We start from the raw sequence: 17096 nt of genomic DNA, 5'->3' as shown, positions 1-17096 counted from the left end.
TTACTATCAACATCATTCACCAGAGTGACACAGGTTCATGAAGACACATCATAATCATACAAGTCTACAGTTTGCATTATAGTTCACTCATGGTATTGTATGTTATATGAGGTTGAGTAAATATATTGTAAAGAATGACATTAATCCATCATTATGGTATCACACAGCATATTTTCATTGCCCTAAAACTCCTATGCATTCTACCTGTTCACCCCTCCTGCCCCTCAACCTCTGGCAATTCTTTCTACTTTCTCTACAGTTGTACCTTTTTCAGAATGCCATATACTCACAGTCATAAACTATGTTTACTTTTCATATTTGTTTCTTTTACTTATTAATATGAATGTCATGTTCCTCTATGTCTTGTCATGGCTTATTAGGTTATTTCTTGTTAGCACTGAATAAATATTTCATTGTCTAGATGTACCACAATTTATCCATTTACCTACTGAAGGATATCTTGATTGCTTCTAAGTTTTTACAGTTATGAATAAAGTTGCTGGAAATACCCATGTGCAGGTTTTTGTACGGACATAAACTTTTAATTCCTTTGGGTATATAGCAAGGTGTGCCATTGCTGGATTGTATGGTAAGACTATGTTTAGGTTTTGGAAGAAACTGCCAAAGTGGCTGTACCATTTTATATTCCAACCATCAATGAAGAACTGTTCCCTATCGTTCCATATCGTCCACAGCATTTAGTGTTACCTGTGTTTAGATTTTGGGCATTCTAATAGATGTGTAATAATATCTCATTGTTGTTTTAATTTACATTTCCCCAATGGCATGTGATGTGTGGCATCTTTTTGTATGCCATCTGTGTGTATCTTCTTTGGTGAAGGGATCTATTAAGGTTAGGCCCAATTGTTAATCATTCATGTTTTCTTACTGTTTAATTTTCTGAGTTCTTTGTATATTTTGGATAACAGTCTTTTATCAGATACATCTTTAGCAAATATTTCCCCACAGTCTGGCTTGTATTCTCAATCTCCTGATACAGTTGGATTTTAACTTAAGAAATCATTCTTACCATGTTTTCTATTACTGATTTTATTTAGCCTATTTTTTTCTCTTTTTGCCTACAAAATGGATTGACCATATCTTTCCTTTTAAATTCAATTGGCCCTTCCTCTCAGCTTGTTAGTTACCCCTTTATTACTGTTATTTTTTGGTGGCTTTTTACAGTTGACTATAATTTATTAGTAGTATTTTTTCTAGATGTTTGTAGGGCAGAAGTGGAGACACAGATGTAGAGAATGGAAATGTGGACATGGTGGGGGAAGGGGAGGGTGGGATGAATTCAGAGAGTAGCACTGACATATATACACTACCATGTGTAAAATAGATAGCTAGTGGGAAGCTGCTGTACAGACCAGGGAGCTCAACTTGGTGTTCTGTGATAACCTAGAGGAGTAGGATGAGGGGTGGGGTATGAAGGAGGTCCAAGAGGGAGGCGATATATGTATACATATAGCTGATTCACTTCATGGTATAGCAGAAACTAACATAACATCGTAAAGCAATTATATTCCAATTTGTTTAAATTAAGTATTTTTTAAGTTTCCAGAGAATAATAGAAAGTGTGATCATTTTATCTATATTTACTGCCTTCTCACCTTTTGTAGAATTGTTATATAATTTTATACATATTTAATGCCATAAGCTTAATGAGCATTATTCATAATATTCTATAGTAATTTAGGTACAAAATACCTCCTAATTATTTGCCATTTTCTTCCTTTTGTCCTGTATTTCCAGGGACAAAGACTTCTACCTTGGATGATTTTTATTCTGCTGGAAGAAGTCCCTGTGCCTTTTACTGTGAGGCAGTTCTGCTGGTCATGAGTTCTCTCATTTGTTTATATATCTTAATCTAAAGTTCATCTTCATTTTGGAAGGTTTTTAGATGGGTAGAGAATTCTAGATTAGTCATCATTTCTATTTTTTAAATGGCATTCCATTGTTTCATGGCTTTCATATTTTCTGTGGAAAAATCAGTTTTCAATCTTATATGAAAATAATGTATCTTTTCATCTGCCTCCTTCAGGATTCCCTCTTTATATTTGATTTTCATTAATTGAACTATACTAAAGATTTTATTTATACTGATTACGCTTTAGGTTTTAGAATTTGTCGAGGCTGTGTTGTACTTTCTATTTTTAGGTTCTCTCATCTGTGAACCTTGGCCCCTCTTGTTCTGGTTCATGTTCTTGATAGTCTAACTGCAGTTTTCATTTGTGAGGCCTGTTGTTTGCTGAAGCTCTGAGCCACAGATTTCTACTTGGAGTTTGCCTTCTTTAGAACTGGCATTTGATATCTAGTTCTATTTGATATGAGAGGAGTGTTTGCTCTCCTCCTTTTCTCTCTCACTCTTCTTATACTCTTGATTTTTTCATACTTCCCAAAAAACTTTCACCACAGGCTCTGTTCTCCAGTGACCCTAGGCTAAGATAAACATGGCCATGTTGAGTCAGTTTCTCTTTGTTCTGAAACTTTGGCAGATTCTTCTGGACACTATCACCCATGCAGAGCACTGCTGTCATACCCTCTGAGTGCTGTCATACCCACTGGTCACGGAGTTAAAAACTCAGTTTAAGACTGTCATGGATATGTGAAAATTAAATGCAGATGAATCGTTGCTTCAGGGATTGACACAGGAATGGTTCCTGTGCACATGGCCAGATATTCACATTTAGATCAGTGGGGGATTAAAATTCTTAGACATGTGTATATGCATTCTTGGAAGTATACATAGGTCTGTTGGGTCTGTGCTGACATTTTTCAAGTTCCCATTTATAATTTTCCCAGCACTGCCTGTAACTTCACCCCTTTCTTTAGTCCCTAATACATTTAGAGAGCTGCTTACACATTCCAAATCTCTGATATGCCTGGGAACATGTAAATTCTACAGATGCTAATAAAGTAGCAAAAGCTTGGATCTCTGATAAAGGATTAACTGTGTTATTATTTCAAATCACTGTCAGTTTGGGATTTCAAACTAAGCAAATTCCTGAATTAAGGGCCATATCTAGCCTTTAGGCAGATATGGTTGCCTACAACTCTTTTTTGGAAACTTACAGTTTTTTGAGGTATTTAAAGTAGCTGTCCTTAAACCTTGTAAAAGTCACAAACTCCTTGGACCTCTGGCGATGTGTATATATGCTATTTCAGAATATTATAATCAAGTGCATAAAATTAAATGCAAAGGATTATAATGGAACCATTTGGAATGTAGTCATCAGTAAGGGCAGGTACATTTCTTTATTAATGCTTTTAATAACAACATCTGTTGGCAGATTTAATAGCTAGCAATTTTTAAGTCATTATAACCATAAAAGACATTTTAGGAGATCTGTGACAAATAGAATATGGTTTAATATCTGTGACTTCTACTGTTTACAAAATCAAAGTTACTACTAATACTGTGGTTTATTACTTAGTCATGATTAAAAGAAAAAGGTCAATTCCAGTTCAACCTAATGAAAATATTTTTTCCATCCAAATTCATGGATGAATGAATGACAAATGAAAACACAAATGAAAACTGCTCCCTTGAATTCTATCCATGGAATTCTTGTACTTCTGTAGATGCCACATTCAGTTGAATTCAATCACTCAGTTGTGTCCAACTCTTTGCGACCCAATGGACTGCAGCACATCAGGGTTCCCTGTCCATCACCAGTTCCTGTGGCTTGCTCAAATTCATGTCCATCAATCAAGTTGGTTATGCCAACCGACTATCTTATCCTCTGTTGTCCCCTTCTTTTCCTGCCTTCAATCTTTCCTACCATAAGGGTCTTTTCCAATGAGTCAGTTCTTTGCATCAGATGGCCAAAATACTGGAGCTTCAGCATCAGTCCTTCCAATGAATATTCAGAACTGATTTCCTTTAGGACTGACTGGTTTGATCTCCTTGCCGTCCAAAGAACTCTCAAGCGTCTTCTCCACCACCACAGTTCAAAAACATCAATTCTTCAGCGCTCAGCTTTCTTTATGGTCCAACTCTCACATCCATACATGATTCCTGGAAAATCCATAGCTTTGACTAGACCGGTAAGGTAAGATTGGTAAAGATGCCAGATTAACCCCTTCCTCAGTTCAGTTGCTCAGTTGTGTCTTTTGACCCCATGAATTGCAGCACGCAAGGCCTCCCTGTCCATCAGCAACTCCCAGAGTTTACCCAAACTCATGTCGATCGAGTCAGTGATGCCATCCAGCCATCTCATCCTCTGTTGTTCCCTTCTCTTCCTGCCCCCAATCCCTCCCAGCATCAGGGTCTTTTCCAATGAGTCCACTCTTTGTATGAGGTGGCCAAAGTATTGGAGTTTCAGCTTTAGCATCAGTTCTTCCAATGAACACCCAGGACTGATCTCCTTTAGGATGGACTGATTGGATCTCCTTGCAGTCCAAGGGACTCTCAAGAGTCTTTTCCAACACCACAGTTCAAAAGCATCAATTCTTCGGCGCTCAGCTTTCTTCACAGTCCAACTCTCACATCCATACATGATCACTGGAAAAAACATAGCCTTGACTAGATGGACCTTTGTTGGCAAAGTAATGTCTCTGTTTTTTAACATGCTATCTAGGTTGGTCATAACTTTCCTTCCAAGGAGTAAGCGTCTTTTAATTTCATGGCTGCAATCACCATCTGCAGTGACTTTTGGAGACCAAAAAAGTAAAGTCTGTCACTGTTTCCCCATCTATTTCCCATGAAGTGATGGGACCACATGCCATGATCTTAGTTTCCTAGAGTACTGAAAATACAATACAAACATAATGAATGCTATTTACTAAAGGTCAAATATTAGGATTTTCTAGAATCTATCCTCTAAACACTATAGCCCCTCAATCTTTCCTGCGGGGCCTAGAACCATGTCAAACCTACACTTGCTAGTTTGTTTTGAACTCACAAGTCTCTTGTAATCTGACAGAATTGTCAGATTCCCATTGCTTTGTTAACCCCAGAAGCACGTCTCCCATCAGAACGGATGGAGTGGGGAAGAGGAAGTTTCCATAAGTGTAAACTGGTGTACCATATGTTTATACAAATCTTGCATATGTTGGATATAGTAAATAAATATATCCCTTCTAGTGGGATTCTTTTTTTTTTTTTTTTAATACTTAACCCTGAGGAGAAATGGAGATGTGGGTCTCATGGCCAAGGGCCAACTGTATACATGGGGTGGAGAGCATGGGCCAGTGTACTGGCCCTGTAGGCAGACCCCTTCCATATGCTAATTCCAGCCCCATCTCAGAAGGGAGGCTGCTTCCTAGTGACCCGAAGAGCCAGGGGTAGGGTCAGGACCCTGCTTAGCTGTCCTGAAGCCTAGGGAGGCCCTGGGAGGTTCTGGCCAGTGGAAGATCTTTTGCTGGATAAAGTAAATATGATGGTGTCCCTAACTGTTTTTTAATGAAAATTTTAATACCTTTTTATCTAATATATATCTGGTACCTTCATTTTAGTGTGAGCCTTTCTGTTACTTATCTCCAACTGACGATGTGTTCATTTTAATTAAACAGCAAGTGCTTTCTCCTTCAGAACACAAGGACAAACAGCTCTTCTTTTTTAAGTCACTGACCACTTCTATTAAAATCTGTTTATGCATAATTAACACAATCAGCTACAAGTACTATTCCTAATAACTGAGAAGGAACTTATGAAAGGGAAAGCCAGTTGGTTTGGAGATGTTTAGAAGTTGGTCCTGAAGAAACCCTCAGTCTTTTTTTGTTTGGCAGGGGGGGTTCCCATTATGTATATGGATCAATGTGGTTGGGAGTGGAGGTGGTAGTGGTGGTTCAGAATAAGACGATGTTGACTTAAACAACAATAATATTTTAGTCAAACACAGAATGACGCTAAAAAGATGAGAAGGTTCATTAAATGGCAGGACGGATTTCAGGAACTAATGGGCAGATCTTAGCACGTAGGGAAAGATCGAAACAGCTCAACCAAGGCACAGATTAAATTATGCACCTGGTCTGCACAATATACAACTGAACCTCCTTTATGTTGTTTATTGACTTGGAGCAGAGCTGCCTTGCAATCCTAGAGCAAGGGAAGATAAGAATATTGAAGTAGAGCTTTTTTACAAAGTCTTTTTTTAGAAAGACTTTTAGAATCGGCTTAAGAATTTAAGGTTCATGTGAAAAGTATTTATACTAAGTGTACAAATTCCACAGTTGTAGTCCTGCCTATAAATGTTTATGTATTATCTCCCAGAAGTTTACTGCTTGAGTTCTCAAACCCTTAGAAGTGTTTAATAAATATGAGTGAATTGTCTCCTCAAAGTCAAAAGTCATACATATTTTTCAAAATTGGTTTTTATTTCACTTCCTTTTGCCATATGATGGTTCTGTCATTTATTCCTATTTCATGGGATAATACTCAAAATCATGGGCATGCCAAAAATAATTGTAGAAACTACAGTAACTTCTGACAGTAGTTACCAAGGAAAATCTCTAAAATCTTTCCTTCCTTGCAAATGATTGGAAAATTACCCGTTCTATAATTTTAAGCATAGAGACTACTTTGCAGTGATAAATTGTTACTCAGCTTTTTTTTCTCTATCATGATATAAAAATGGATATATCATGATAGAAAAATGTTGAGTATTAATGAATGAAATAACTGTGCAATTATGTCACTATTAAGTGTACATCCTATGTCAGAGTTTTAGGGGTTTCAGATCAGATCAGTCGCTCAGTCGTGTCTGACTCTTTGCGACCCCATGAATCGCAGTGCACCAGGCCTCCCTGTCCATCACCAACTCCCGGAGTTCACTCAGACTCACATCCATCGAGTCAGTGATGCCATCCAGCCATCTCATCTTCTGTCGTCCCCTTCACCTCTTGCCCCCAATCCCTCCCAGCATCAGAGTCTTTTCCAATGAGTCAACTGTCCTCATGAGGTGGCCAAAGTACTGGAGTTTCAGCTTTAGCATCATTCCTTCCAAAGAAATCCCTGGGCTGATCTCCTTCAGAATGGACTGGTTGGATCTCCTTGCAGTCCAAGGGACTCTCAAGAGTCTTCTCCAACACCACAGTTCAAAAGCATCAATTCTTCGGCGCTCAGCCTTCTTCACAGTCCAACTCTCGCATCCATACATGACCACAGGAAAAACCATAGCCTTGACTAGATGAACCTTTGTTGGTAAAGTAATATCTCTGCTTTTGAATATGCTATCTAGGTTGGTCATAACTTTCCTTCCAAGGAGTAAGCGTCTTTTAATTTCATGGCTGCAGTCACCATCTGCAGTGATTTTGGAGCCCCCCAAAAAATAAAGTTTGACACTGTTTCCACTGTTTCCCCATCTATTTCCCATGAAGTGATGGGACCGGATGCCATGATCTTCATTTTCTGAATGTTGAGTTTTAAGCCAACTTTTTCACTCTCTACTTTCACTTTCATCAAGAGGCTTTTTAGTTCCTCTTCACTTTCTGCCATAAGGGTGGTGTCACCTGCATATCTGAGGTTATTGATATTTCTCCCAGCAATCTTGATTCCAGCTTGTGTTTCTTCCAGTAACAAACTAGGGGTTACACTGGCAAGGGCAATTAAAAGATACAAACTATTCTATATAAAATAAGTTATGAGGATATATTTAACAACACAGGAAATAGAGCCAATATTTTTAAATAACTGTAAATGGATAACCTTTACAAATTGTGAATCATTATATTGAATGAATGAGTTAGTGAAAGTCATCCAGTCGTGTCTGAACCCCCATGAACTGTAGCCCAAAGCCTCCTCTGTCCATGAAATTCTCCAGGCAAGAATACTGGAGTGGGTTGCCATTTCATTCTCCAGTGGATCTTCCCAACCCACAGATTGAATCCAGGTCTCCTACAGTGTAGTCAGATTCTTTATAATTTATTTATACTTTAAAATTATTTATACTTGTGGAATTTTGTTTAAATAAACTTATTTTAGGATATGTTTATAATTACAAAAAAAGTTGCAAAGATGTTAGAGTTCCCAGCACCCCAGAGTTTAACTCCTTCTTAATATATTATTGTGTTATATTTGTCATGATTAATGAACCAGTATCAATGATTTTATTTTTTCAAAAATTAAAAAATTTTTATTGTGGTTCAGTTCAGCTGCTCAGTTGTGTCTGACTCTGTGACCCCATGAACTGCAGCACGCCAGGCCTCCCTGCCCATCACCAACTCCCAGAGTTTACCCAAACTCATGTCCATTGAGTCGGTGATGCCATCTAACCATCTCATCCTCTGTCTTCCCCTTCTCCTTCTGCCTTCAATCTTTCCCAACATCAGGATCTTTTCAAATGAGTCAGCACTTCGCATCAGGTGGCCAAAATATTGGAGTTTCAGCTTCAACATCAGTCCTTCCAATGGACACCCAGGACTGATCTCCTTTAGGATGGACTGGTTGGATATCCTCATAGTCCAAGGGACTCTCAAGAGTCCTCTCCAACATCACAGTTCAAAAGCATCAATTCTTCGGCACTCAGCTTTCTTCACAGTCCAACTCTCACATCCATACATGACCACTGGAAAAACCATAGCCGTGACTAGACGGACCTTTGTTGGCAAAGTAATGTCTCTGCTTTTGAATATGCTGTCTAGGTTGGTCATAACTTTCCAAGGAGTAAGCATCTTTTAATTTCATGGCTACAGTCACCATCTGCAGTGATTTTGGAGCCCCAAAAAAATAAAGTCTGACACTGTTTCCCCATCTATTTCCCATGAAGTGATGGGACCAGATGCCATGATCTTCGTGTTCTGAATGTTGAGCTTTAAGCCAGCTTTTTCACTCTCCCCATTCACTTTCATCAAGAGGCTTTTTAGTTCCTCTTCACTTTCTGCCATAAGGGTGGTGTCATCTGCATATCTGAGGTTATTGATATTTCTCCCAGCAATCTTGATTCCCGCTTGTGCTTCTTCCAGCCCAGCGTTTCTCATGATGTACTCTGCATATAAGTTAAATAAGCAGGGTGACAATATACAGCCTTGACGTACTCCTTTTCCTATTTGGAACCAGTCTGTTGTTCCATGTCCAGTTCTAACTGTTGCTTCCTGACCTGCATACAGGTTTCTCAAGAGGCAGGTCAGGTGGTCTGGTATTCCCATGTCTTCACGAATTTTCCACAGTTTGTTGTCATCCACACAGTCAAAGGCTTTGGCATAATAAATAAAGCAGAAATAGATGCTTTTCTGGAACTCTCTTGCTTTTTTGATGATCCAGCGAATGTTCTGGTAAGAACACTTAAATATAGCTAACCTCATAATAAACTTCTAAGTGCACAATAAAGTAGCATTCACTATAGGTTCAGTCTTGTACAGCAGATTGAACTTACGTACATTACAACAAAGTTCACATCCATTGAATAGCAATTCCCAATTTCCCACTGCTGCTGCTCCCTGGCAAACAGCATTCTACTCTGTTTCTATGAGTTTGCTCATTTTAGATACCTCATATAATTGGAACTATTCAGTATTTGTCCTTCTGTGACTATCTTATTTCACAATAAGGTGAAATAAGTCTTTCAAGTTCATCCATGTTATCAAATATGGCAGGATTGCATTTTTTAGGAGTGATTAATATGTATACTTAGTATGAATATAACCAGCTTTTCTTTATGCCTTTATCCATCAATGTACATTTAAGTGTTCCTACCTCTATGTTATTGTTAATATTGCAATGAACATGGGAGTGCAGATATTTTCTTTGAGATCTGGAGTTCAAGGCTTTTGGATACATACCCAGATGTAGAATTGCTGGGTCATATATTAGTTGTATTTTTAATTTTGAGAAGTTTCCATACTGTTTTTCATGGTGGCTTCAACATTTTATGTTCCCACGGTGTGAAAAGATTGTAGTTTTTCCACATCATCACCAACACTGATTATCATTGTTGTAAATAATAGCCATCCTAACAGGTGTACATAATATTTCATTCTGATTTGATTTGCATTTCCGGGATAATGATGCTGTGCATTTTTCCATATACCTGATAAATATCTTGTATGTCTTCTTTGGAAAATGTCTATTCAAGTTCTTTAAACTTTTCTAATCAGGTTGGTTTTTTGCTATTGAGCTTTAGGAGTTACTTGAATATTTTGGATATTAAGCTGTTATTGAAGATATGGATTCCATTTTCTGCCATTCAGTAGATTGTCTTTGTACTCTTTTATTTCCTTTGCTTTGCAAAAGCTTTTTTAGTTCAGTGTAGTCACTTGCCTGTTTTTGCTTTTGTTGTTGTTGTTGTTTTTGTTTTGTTTTGTTTTCAAATCCAAAAATTTCATTGACGAGACCGATGTCCTAAAGCTTGTCCCCTATGTATTATTTTAGGAGTTAATAGTTTGAACTTTTATGTTTAAACCATTCATCTGTTTTGAGTTGATTTCTGGATAAAATTCAAGATAAGTGTCCAGTTTCATTGTTTTGCATTTTGATGTCCAGTTTTCCCAACACCGTTTGTTAAAAATCTTACCTTTGCACATGGTGTATTCTTGGTGCCATTTTCTACATGTGTGTGGGGTGGGGAATTTATTTCTGCATTGTGTTCTGTTCCATTGATCTGTCTCTTTTTATACCGTAATTACTGTCATTCTGTAGTACATTATGAAATCAGGAAGTATGATGCTTACAGCTTTGTTCTTCCTCAAAATTTGTTTGGTATTTGGATCATTTGTGGTTCCATATGAATTTTAAGAATACCTTTTATTTTCCAGTAGGAAAAAAACTGTCATGGGATTTTGATGGGTTTACATTGAATGTATAAATCACTTTGGGTAGCATGGACATGTTAACAATTTTAAGTATTCTTATTCATGAACATGGATTTCCTTCCATTTATTTATGCCTTTAATTTCTTTCAGCAGTGTTTTAAGCATTCAGGATAAAAGTCTTTTACCTTCTTCAGTTCAGTTCAGTTCAGTCACTCAGTCGTGTCCGACTCTTTGCAACCCCATGAATCGCAGCACACCAGGCCTCCCTGTCCATCACCAACTCCCAGAGTTCACTCAGACTCATGTCCATCGAGTCAGTGATGCCATCCAGCCATCTCATCTTCTGTCGTCCCCTTTTCCTCCTGCCTCCAATCCCTCCCAGCATCAGAGTCTTTTCCAATGAGTCAACTCTTCGCATGAGGTGGCCAAAGTACTGGAGTTTCAGCTTTAGCATCATTCCTTCCAAAGAAATCCCCAGTTAAGTTTATTTCTAAGTATTTGATTCTTTTTCATGTTATTGTCAATGAGAATGTCTAATAATTTCTTTTGGTGATAGTTTGTTGTTACTGTTCAGAAATACAATTTTTTTTAACTTTGTATTTTATAGTGGAGTATAGTAGATGAACAATGTTGTAACAGTTTCAGGTATCCAGAAAAGTGATTCAGCTACAAATATACAGGTATCCATTCTTTTTCAAATTATTTACCTATTTAAGTCATACCATAATAAAACTGAGCAGAGCTCCCTGTGCTATACAGTCGGCCCCCATCAGCCATCCCTTTAAATATAGCAATGTGTACATATCAAACTGAAATTGTCCTACCATCTCCCACCCCCAACCCTTCCTCCCTCGTGACCCCAAGTTCATTCCCAAAGTCTGTGAGTCTATTTTGTAAATAAGTTTATTTGTATCATTTCTTTAGATTTTGCATATAAGCAGTATCATATGATATTTCTCTTTCTCTTATTTAACTCATTATGGCAAACTCTCAGTCTATCCATGTTGTTGCAAATAGCATTTCATTCTTTTTAATGGCTGAGTAATATTCTGTTGCATGTATACACCACATCTTCTTTATCCATTGCTCTGCTGATGGACATTTAGGCTAGTTCCATGTCTTGGCTATTGTAAACAGTGGAGCAATGAACACTGGGGTGCATGCAGCTTTTAGGTAAGGTTTTTAAGGAGCCTCCATACTGTTCTCTATAGTGGCTGTACACAATTACATTCCCACCCGCAATGTAGGAGGGTTCCTTTTTCTCCACACCTCTCCAGAAATTGTGGATTTTTTTTTCATAATGGCCATTTGGACTGGTGTGAGGTGATAGTTTTGGGTTGTTTGTTGTGATGACATGAAGCCACATGAGCTGCTTGGAATTTCTGGAGACTAATCCCTTGTCAGTCATGTCATTGAGAAATAGTTTCTCACATTCTGTGGTCTCTTTTCGTGTTGTGTATGGTTTCCTTTGCTATGCAGAAGCTTTTGAATTTAATGAGGTTCCCTTTGTTTATTTGTTTTTATTTCCATTCTTTTTTCATTACTCTGGGAAATGGATCCACAAAGATATTGCTGCAGTGTATGTCAGGCTGCTCTGCCTGTGTTTTCCTCTAGCAGTTTTGTGTTTTTTTGTTTTTTTTTTTTTAATGTAGCTAAGGGTTTATCCATTTTGTGTGTCTCTCAAGAAACCAGCTCTGAGTTCTGTTGTTTCTGTTTTCTGTTACATACTGTTTTAATGAAGCACAGAACAACAGAATGATTCAATATGTTTATGGATTACAGAACGTGTCGGGTTATGACAAGACAGTGGCTTTAATTCCTGTGCTGTACAATACACACTTGTTGCTCTTTTATACCTAGTTTCTCTCTTAATACCCAAGCTTTTGTAGTTCTTCTTTCTTTGTGGTTTGATTTTCTTCAGTAGTATGCTGATGTTCCTTGGTTTTCCATTTTTGAGTTGGAGGTGTACAATTTGTGCTTACCAGGGGGTTCATATATGTTGACGTGTAACCATTTACTTCTCTTAAACTGGTAGTCATTTAAGCTCACACTCATTGTAGAAGATCTACACTTGTACCCCCTCCATTTTGTGTTTCTGATGTCCTATTGTATGAATGAATTTTTTTTTTTTTTAACTTTTAAGGTAGATATTCGCTAATGAAGTGGTTGATCCTCAGTCCTTACTACATCTGTGCATTTCCTAGTGGGAGTTTCCCTTTTCCATGGCTTTTTACTTTTCCACTTAGAGAAGACCCTTCACCCTTTCATTTAGGGTAAGTTTAGCAGTGTTTACTAACTTACAAGATTAAGTTTGCTAACTTAGTTGTTTGCTTCTTTATGTTCTCTCTTTCCATTCTAAATGGTAATCTTGCTGTGTAGAGTCATGTTGGTGTCTCCATTTCAGCACTTAGAATATCCATCCTGCCACTCCCTTCTGCCCTGTAAAGTTTCTGCAGCAAAGTTAGTTGGCAGTCTTATGGAAATTCCCTTGTGTATGACTTTTTCTCTTGCTGCCTATAGAATTCTAACTTTAGCCATTTCAATTATGACATGTACTGGTGTGGGTCAGTTTGGGACCCTCTGTGCTTGCTGGGCATTTTAGGTAAATTTTGGATGATGGTTCAAGGTAAGCAAAAAAGCTCAGAAACACCAATTTTTCCCTTTGCAGTTGTTTCTGCCAAGCACAGGAATTTGTACCATCCTGACCAGAAGGAGCTCACTGCAAGGAAAATGGCTGAACAGGTTTCCATAGCTGGGTTTGATTGTGATGAGTTTCAAATTTAGAATTGAAAGTAATTGAGCTGTGCTCAATATACTTTGCTCTCACAAATTGTCCTCTAAAGCTGTCTGTGTATAAGTCTGTCTTCTTTATGACTCAGCATGATTTCTACTTTTTCATGGAGCCATTCCTATGCTCTGTAAATTCAGGGTATTTGTCAGAGCAAAGAGGGAATCAGAAGCTAAGTGTTTGAGAGTTCCTAGTTGGTGTAGTGATTAGGCAGTTGCTTGGTAAGGCAGGGGTCATACGTTTGATTCCACAGCTAAGGAGAGCTACGGCAACTTAACTTACCTTGCTCTCCCTAAGCTCTCCTTAAAATGCTATAGTTCACAGCAAGAAATTCTTCTTAGATCTCCTTAGAACACTATAGTTCAGAGTAGGTAGGTCTCCTTAGCTCTCTTAAGCCCTCCTTAGAACACGTTAGTTCAGAGTAAGAATGTCTCCTTAGCTCTCCTTACTCTCCATACCTCTCCTTACCTGTTTTTAGTCCTCCTTAGAACACTAAGTCAGGGTATAAAAGTCAGGGTACATAAGTCTCCTAGACCTATCGTGTTCTAAGGAGAGCTAAGGAAACTTATTTACTCTGAACTATAAGATGATACCACCCTTATGGCAGAAAGTGAAGAGGAACTAAAAAGCCTCTTGATGAAAGTGAAAATGGAGAGTGAAAAAGTTGGCTTAAAGCTCAACATTCAGAAAACGAAGATCATGGCATCCGGTCCCACCACTTCATGGGAAATAGATGGGGAAACAGTGGAAACAGTGTCAGACTTTATTTTGGGGGCCTCCAAAATCACTGCAGATGGTGACTGCAGCCGTGAAATTAAAAGACGCTTACTCCTTGGAAGGAAAGTTATGACCAACCTAGATAGCATATTCAAAAGCAGAGACATTACTTTGCCAACAAAAGTTCGTCTAGTCAAGGCTATGGTTTTTCCTGTGGTCATGTATGGATGCGAGAGTTGGACTGTGAAGAAGGCTGAGCGCCGAAGAATTGATGCTTTTGAACTGTGGTGTTGGAGAAGACTCTTGAGAGTCCCTTGGACTGCAAGGAGATCCAACCAGTCCATTCTGAAGGAGATCAGCCCAGGGATTTCTTTGGAAGGAATGATGCTAAAGCTAAAACTCCAGTACTTTGGCTACCTCATGCGAAGAGTTGACTCATTGGAAAAGACTCTGATGCTGGGAGGGATTGGGGGCAGGAGGAGAAAGGGACAACAGAAGATGAGATGGCTGGATGGCATCACTGACTCGATGGATGTGAGTCTCAGTGAACTCCAGGAGTTGGTGATGGACAGGGAGGCCTGGCGTGCTGCGATTCATGGGGTTGCAAAGAGTCGGACACGACTGAGCGACTGATCTGATCTGATCTGATAGTGTTCTAAGCAGAGCTAAAGGAGACGTACTTATTCTGACCTATTGTTCTAAGGAGACCAAAGGAGAGCTAAGGGAACTTACTTACCCCAAGCAAGTGTTCTAAGGACAGCAAAGGAGACTTATTTACCCCAAGCAAGTCTTCCAAGGAGAGCTAAGAAGAAATAAGGAAACTTATTCCAACAAGTGTACTAAGGAAAGCAAAGGAGACTTACTTACCCAAAGTAAAGTGTTCCAAGGAAAGCTGAAGAGAGTTTTGGAGAGCTAAGGAGACTTATGTACCCCAAGAAAGTGTGTTAAGGAGAGCTAAGGAGACTTACTTACCCCAAGAAAGTCTTCTAAGGAGAACTATGGAGAGCTAAGATGACTTACTTACCCAGGCAAGTGTTCCAAGGAGAGCTAAGAAGAAATAAGGAAACTTACTTACTCCAGCAAATGTACTAAAAAGAGTAAAGGAGACTTACTTACCCTAAGCAAGTCTTCTAAGGACAGCTAAGGAGAATTATTTACCCCAAGCTGAAGAGAGCCTTGGAGAGCTAATGAGACTTACTTACCCCAAGCAAGTTTTCTAAGGAGAGCTATGGAGAGCTAAGAAGACGTACTTACCCAAGCAAGTGTGCTAAAGAGATATAAGGAAATTTACTTACTCCAGCAAGTGTACTAAGGAGAACAAAGGAGACTTACTTACACTAAGAAAATGTTCTAAGGATAGCTAATGAGAACTAAGGAGACTTACTTAACCCAAGCATGTGTACTAAGGAGAGCTAAGGAGACTTACTTACCCTGAGCATAGTGTTCTCTGGAGAGTTAAGAGCTATGGAGCACTAAGAAGACTTACTTACCCCTAGCAAGTGTTCTAAGGAGAGCTTGGGGTTTCCCTGGTACCTCAGTTGGTAAAGAATCTGCCTGCAATGCAGGAGACCATTGTTTGATTCCTGGTTCAGGAAGATCTGCTGGAGAAGTGATAGGCCACCACCCCAGTATCCTTGGCTGAATCGATGCTTTTGAACTGTGGTGTTGAAGAAGACTCTTCAGAGTTGCTTGGACTATAAGGAGATCAAACCAGTCAATCCTAAAGAAATTAGTCCTGAATATTCATTGGATGGACTGATGATGAAGGTGAAGCTCCAATACTTTGACCACCTGATGCAAAAACTGACTAATTGGAAAAAACCCTGATGCTGGGAAAGATTGAAGGCAGGAGAAGAAGGGGACAACAGAGGATGAGATCGTTGGATGGCATCACAGACTCGATAGACATGAATTTGAGCAAGCTTCAGGAGTTGATGATGGACAAGAGGGCCTAGTGTGCTGCAGTCCATGGGGTCGCAAAGAATTTAACACAACTGACCAACTGAACTGAACTAAACTGAAGGAGGGATAAGGAGACTTTCTTACCCCAAGCTAATGTTCTAAAGAGAGCTAGGGAGAGCTACGGAGACTTACGCAACACAGTGTGCTTTGGAGAGCTACAGAGAATTCAGGAGACTTACTTACCCTGACATAGTGTTCTTAGGAGAGCTAATGACAGCTAAGAAGACTTACTTACCCTAACCATGTGTTCTAAGGAGAGCTAATGAGCACTAAAGAGAGCTAAGGAGAGGCTGCATAAGTTGGCTTCCAATACTTTTTATTTCACATATTTAATTCAGTTGGACATCAAATGAATTAAGCAATAAGCAGAAGCCTGGTATGCTGTAGTACATGGGGTCATAAAGAGTCAAACATGACTGAGGGACTCAGCACTAAATCCAATTACTGCACTTCTCATAAGAGAAAGGATAGGGAAAAATTGGACATGGATACTTTTTCCACACAGACCCAGAGGACAGACACACAGAAGAAGGCCATGTGGGGCTGAAAACAAAGACTGCAGTCACTTTCTCATAATCCATGGAATGGATGCCAGAAGCACCATACATTGGAAGAAGCAAAAAAAGTATTCTTGCCTAGAACCTTTGGAGTGAGTGTAGATGGATTTCACACTTCTAGACTCCACAAGTACAAGAGAGTACATTTCTGTTACCTTAAGCCACAAAGTTTGTCGTACTTTGTTACAACAAGGCTAGGAAACTAATACAAGTGTAAGGGTAGTTTTGCAGATACAAGAAGCCTGTAAGTGAATGGCATTTATTAGCTAAAACATTTCCTTCCAAACTGTCTCTTGATTACATATTAAACAGTTTTCCTTGTTAATAATAAAATGATTAAGAACAGATCCCAGCTTAAATTGTCACAGTTAGAGTAA

Source organism: Bos indicus x Bos taurus, chromosome X (assembly GCF_003369695.1).
Source record: "Bos indicus x Bos taurus breed Angus x Brahman F1 hybrid chromosome X, Bos_hybrid_MaternalHap_v2.0, whole genome shotgun sequence".
In the NCBI taxonomy this organism is placed as follows: domain Eukaryota; kingdom Metazoa; phylum Chordata; class Mammalia; order Artiodactyla; family Bovidae; genus Bos; species Bos indicus x Bos taurus.
Note: the sequence above shows the minus strand (reverse complement) of the source record.